We start from the raw sequence: 6673 nt of genomic DNA, 5'->3' as shown, positions 1-6673 counted from the left end.
TATACTCTCATCGGAGCCGTGGCTGCCTAGTAGTTCCCCCGAGGCATTTGATTACTCCCATGGTTCTGGGTCTGTGCAGGCGTATCTCTCCTCGGTGCCTAACAGCTCCATGACATGTGGCCTAGCTTACCACATTTGTAGCAGTTACCCCAGAATGGCTGACACTTGCCATCGTGCCATTTACGGCACTTGGCGCACAGTGTGGAGGATGGATCCCCTTGATAACTCTGCCGTTTGGTGTTCTGCTGATAACCTGCGTCGTAATTCTTCTTTTTCTTCCACTGTCCCTGCTGAGGACCACCCTGAGAACCTGAGCATACTGGGCTCTTCCTCAGATCCTACACCACCTCATCTCCCCGAAGGTCGGTCTCAACTATGGTGGCTTTATCCACTAAGATAGAGAACTCACGGATCTGTAGCATCCCCACTAGATGGCGAATGTCTTTCCTCAGACCCCTCTCAAACCTCCGAGCCTTCTCGTGCTCATTCGGAACCAAGTACGACGCAAATTGAGACAACTCAATAAACCTGGCAGCATACCTCTAAATCATCAAAGTTCCTTGCGTCGGGCCTAAGAACTCATCGGCCTTCATATCCCGAGTGGAGACCGGAAAGTATCTCTTGAAAAATACCTCTTCAAAGCGGCCCCACGTCATACCATATGGACCAGCTCTCTGCCTCTCAAACAGGCTCACCACCGTCCACCAACGCCCTACCTCCCCAGTCAGCTGGAAGGTAGCGTACAAGACCTTCTGCTTCTTAGTGCAGCGGAGTACTTCCAAAATCCTCTTAGTCTTCTCTACCCAGTCCTCCGCCACTATCGGATCAGGTACTCCCATAAATGTCGAAGGGTGCATGCGTGTAAACCTCTCGATGGTACACTCCACATCAGTAGGAGAGCTCTCACGTCTCCTAACACTTTGCCCAATCTCTCGGATCACCTGTCTCGCCAAACCACGAGAAACAAAAGGAGACTCATTGCTTGCCGTCTCTTCAGAGCCACTCTCCAAGTTATTATCCTTGGGTTCCATTTTGAAAATAGAATAGGAATCAATTAGAATTCCTATATCGTACATAGTTAACATAATCATAGACCTAATCATGTCAACTATTACTCTCATAGGTCTAAGCCTGCCCCGTCATGCCGACATGAATCCATCAATGGTTTGCCCTACCTTTACTAGAATCGTCATCCCAGGAAAAATACGGAATACCACCGACAGATCCCGGTCTAGCAACAGAACAACCCTCAACCAATACTACCCATTTCCTACATCCTATACTCTCGTATGTACATATCAATACTCCTAATCAAGTCTACAAGACCTAGTAACCTGGTTAGCTTTGATACCAAGCTGTCATGCCCCAAACTCGCAGATGGTTCCCAGGGGTGAATATACTAACTTAACCTGTCTCTGTATCAATTAAAACATACATGATACAATATAATAAGAGGGTCCTACCCCGTGGGGTACACGGATGCCCTATACACATACATAAATACATCCATACTCATCAGTTACGCAGCAGAAAATGTTTCATCTATCTATATAACATACCATACCGGAGTCTGTACAAAGCTAAGATACACGAACCCATACAATACTAAGGATTACAATCCCATAAATACTGTACATACTTCGAGTGTCTATAAAAACCATCACGACAACCCGGTTACAAAACTCGTACCTAAATAGGAACTAACAGCAGCTAACGACACCCCAGCTTCTAATTGCTAGGATGCTAATTACGGCTACCTGATAGACCTAAAAACATTGTACGTATATTCGGGGTGAGACACCTCTCAGTAAGGAAGAAAACATGTTATATCAGTGTGTGGCACACTAATGTTATTTTACGCAAAACATAACACTACACAATACGATGCGGTTTGAAAACATTTCCATATAGTTCCATACAATTCCATACAATTCCAGTATTTTCACAAATGCATTCCAGTACATACGATACCCAAAACATACGGTCAGTGTCATCACACTAATACGCAACTATGCTATGAAACCCTAAGCTTCATAGAGATTATATTGCCAATACGATGTAGCTCATACTAGTACGCAACTACTCCATGAATCCGAAGTTTCACAACGATTATATTGCCAACACGCAACTACTCCATAAAACCCGAAACTTCACAGTGATTACATTGTCAATATAGTGTAGTTCACACCCCTTAGTGACCAGCCGGGATACGTAATGATATTTCATACCCTCGGATATAGAGCCAAACACTCTCGTCCACGGTTTTCACACCGGTACATGACGCAGCGTACGGTAATTAGCTGCCACATAGCTTTTTCGATGTATGATAATTAGCCGCTCTTAGCTGATTTCACAAAACCTGGAATCATTTTGGAGCTCACACTCCTATACATATCGGCGTACGGTAATTAGCCGCCACATAGCTATTTTACAAAATACCTAGAACAATTACATACAACCATACATACCACACTTATTTGGTTTACGACAAATCATATCATTTTCCAATTCAAGTATACAGTTTATACAAATATGGATAACAGTCATCTCAATAATACAGTTTAGGCAAAATAAACAGTTTTCAAACAAAGTAGAGATGATACCTGAAATCCCCAAATTTTTTCGAAAACTGTAACCCGAAAATCTTGTATTTTACCCGATAGATTTTTCAAATAAGTTACCAAACACATACATACGATCGTAGCCTACAAGCTTACCGATCCCGATTTCGAAAATAAACTGATATAAACTAAATCCCTTTACCTTAACTCGAAATCTAACTACGAACTCTACGGTCCCCAAATCTACGAACCGAGACTTCAAAACCTACAAACCACAATACAATACATGCTTACAATTCGTACTACTACACATATTTTGAATTATAAACGAAAACTGAGCCTTACCTCTATTTAGACCGAAACCCGAAAATCCTGAACGAGATTTCGATTCACTAGAAAAGTAGAGAATCCTTCTCTGACCCTCGCAGTAACATTGGATTTATGAATCAAGCGATGAACGGCGAAGAAAACTAGAGAGAGAGAGAGAGTTCTTCAAGTTCTAAAGGGAGAGGATATTTTGAGATTATTTAGCTTAGAAGCAATAGACTCGGGTGGATTCGTTGACGAATTGGTGTCCTTGTCAATGAGTCCACCATTACCTTCGTCGACGAGACCGTGGCCTTTTTGACGAGCCGAGGTTCCAAATTTTTCTCAAAATCCCTCGGGATCTCCTCGTCGACGAGACACTAAATTTCGTCACTGAGAACAGAAGGGAATTCATCGACGAACTCTGGCTTCGTCGATGAAGCTTGCCCAAATTACCACTTTACCCCTTTTTCAAATATTAAATCCATATATCCTGGTTCGAGTTCTTATAGCTGGGGTTGCCGAGTGTGAGCGTGTGAACTCCTCGTTGGGGCTGGGTGTGTGGAGGCGTCGGACTGGCGTGGCTGTGTGTGAGGTGTTATGTTGGCCGTGAGCAGCTACAAATAGCAAGGAGAAGAGTTGTTGCATGCTGTGTGGTCATGGGTTGTTGTGTCATGAGGTGTTATGTTGCCCGTGAACAGCTGCAAACAGCAAAGGGGAAAAGCTGCTACGTGTTGTGTGGCCGTGGGTTGCTGTGTAGCCTGTGTTGTGAGGTAGGGATGTGTTGTCATGACGTGCATTGTGTGAGAGCGTGAGAGCAGTGTGTGCGAGTGAAGCAGCCTCCCCCCCAGGCGACTGCAAAGGCTCCCGTTACAAGCTTCCTATTTATAAAAACAAAAACAAACCCTAAATATCTAAAACCCTAAGCTCCCCCTCTGTTGGCTTTTTGAGTCTAATCCCTGTTTTGATACTAATAAACCACTAGTATCTTATGTGTGCATTTAGTGGGTGAACAGGTTTTCATTGTGTGAATAGGTTTGTCAACAACTACCTACATCATGGCTTTCACACGCTATTTATAAGCAAGCCTCTAAAAATATGAAATGACACACATACCCCTAAAACTACATTGCATTACAAACACACCCCAAGAATACACAATACTCTAAACAAGCCCCAACATACATAATCCTAATACAAGAAAACTACACACATATACTTAAACAACTAACTAAGTACATTTGGTTCAGACTCAATAAACTATTTACCCTATTCTTTAACGTATACCTACTAATTGGGTTGAAATGATCCATCCTACATGCTTCTCATCCAACATCAATTCTCTCATTTGAAAAAGAACTTGACTACAATGAGGTGGTGAAAGTGCCAAGGAGTCCATCACCATGAATAGAGTCATCTCGTTCATAAGAAAGGAACTAGTAGTACACATTCAACTTGGTGAGTGGAAGAATTTGTGATGACATCAACTTATACTTCTTGTTGTCAATGAAGAGGAAATAAGAATCCTTATATCCAACTTGTTTCACCTTCCTATCAAATAACTATGGTTGACTCAAAAGGATATAACAAATTTTGAGAGGAATAATATCACATTGCATTGTCTCCATAATGCAACCAATCGTGAAGGTAAGTAAGAAGCAATCATGGACCTTCAAGTTGGTATTATTCACCTAAGCAATTTTGTATGGTTTGGGATAAGGCTCAACTTCCAACTTTAACTTCTTTACAGCTTCTTCAGACACTAAATTTGTGCCACTACCAGGATCAATAACCAAGGTACAAAGCTATTTTTGGCATATCACTTGAGTTTGAAAGATGTTGGTCGAATTTTTATTTTAGCTCCAACTACTTGCATACCATCATTATCTTCTTCTTCCTTTTCCACAACAACCATGCATTGGTTAGGTCATTGTACAACTTGATGTCCAAAATCTTAACATTTAAAGCATTTGAGTGATGGCTGACTCTAAGTGTATACTTACCCTAAAATTTGATTTTAAGATAATAATACTCTTCGAGAACTTATTTTTTTTAAGAAAAAAAATTGAATCTCTTTTATGTTATATTTGGTAGCATTAATTCCGTGCCTTAAATTTGAATTTCGGTGGATTTGGACAAAAATTTTATACAATTTTTTATTTCATCATTTCAAAATTCACACAATCTAAATTCAAAGCCTTTTCAAAACATAGGGTTAGTAAACTTTAGCCAAGGTGGTGTAGGAGCAACATCAAGTTTCTAAAAATTTTAAAACCTTAAATAGGTTCATCTCTTTTTTCACGTAATAACTTTTTAAATATAATTTATATATTTTTATAAATACCACTAATTATGCCCACATTGAATTATAAAGCTATAAAATAGCCAAAAAAAAAAACACGCTACTAAAATTCAAAATGTTTATGCATATGTTAATTGTTATATCTCAAATTTTGCCCAAAAAAAAAAAAAAAAAAACATATAATTTGACTACTCTTAAAGTATGGTATAAATTTAGAGCAAAAAAATGTTCACTTACCTGAGGTTTGACAAGAAAATATGAAACTTTATTAAAATTTTCATTATTTCACAAATCTCTCTTAAATTTTGGTAAAAAATACATACACTTTCCCTAAAGCTTAAATGTTTCCATCCTTATAAAATTTAGAGGAAGTCCTCATCTTTTTATCAAATCTTTTGGAAGGTTGATATGATATTTCAATATGTTGACACTTATTGAGCCTATTTAAAACCAAAAGAGAAACTATCCACAAAAATATGATAAAACCCAAATATAATTGCTCACTCTCTATTGGTATAATTTTCTAAGTTCACAATAAATAAAAATTCCACGCATTTTGCACATCAAATTGCATATTTTCCATACATAATTGTCCAAAAAACATATTTGTCATGTTTTTTTACATAATAATTCAACCATAAAATTTTAATCCAAATGATTTTGGCACTATACAATATACACATTCTCCATCTACATAAACCTCGATTATGTATTGTTTAAAGCTCGTCCACAATTCCAAGAGAGCAAACATAGGCGATGAAACAACAACTACTAGTAAAAAATACAATTTTTAATTTAGTTTTATTACTTCTCATTTCCATTTCTTGTTGGTGTTAGGGGTGTATTCAAGTCGAGTTGACATATCAAAATACTTAAACTTGACTTAATTAAAAAATGTTAAGCTCAAAACTCGACTCGAATTCGATCGATTTTAAAATTATTAGTCTCGAACTTGACTTGACTACAAGTTCATAAAATTCGAACTCGACTTGATTATAAATTAATATTAAATACATATATAAATATATATAATCTACATATAATATTAATATATATTTAAAAAATAGTATATAACATATATAATATAAAAATAATAAAATTAAAAAGCTTGATTAGACTCAAAACTTGACTTGAGTATTATTAGTGAGCTTGAACTTAACTTATTAAAATACTCGAGTAGTTTGAAGTCGTGTTAAACTTGACTTGAACTTTAGTAGAATAAAATCGAGTCGAATTAGGGGACGAGTTGAGTTTGAGTACCTCACGAGTAAGGTTGACTCACTTACGCCCCTAGTTGGTACATCCTTTGCGATTGGTTTTAGTTTCATTAATAGTTTTTTGTTCAAACACTACATTGAATTGAACATTGGATGCAATATCTATTTTTCTCATACGAACTTGCAAGTTTATTTAATTATTTTTTCCTTAACTTGTGAAGTTGTGTGCCTTAGAGATAGGTTTGATTTTGATAGTGACATTTTAGTAAAGATACAATCACCATAAA

Source organism: Malania oleifera, chromosome 1 (genome assembly GCF_029873635.1).
Source record: "Malania oleifera isolate guangnan ecotype guangnan chromosome 1, ASM2987363v1, whole genome shotgun sequence".
NCBI classification, from domain to species: domain Eukaryota; kingdom Viridiplantae; phylum Streptophyta; class Magnoliopsida; order Santalales; family Ximeniaceae; genus Malania; species Malania oleifera.
This window is presented reverse-complemented; position numbering follows the sequence as displayed.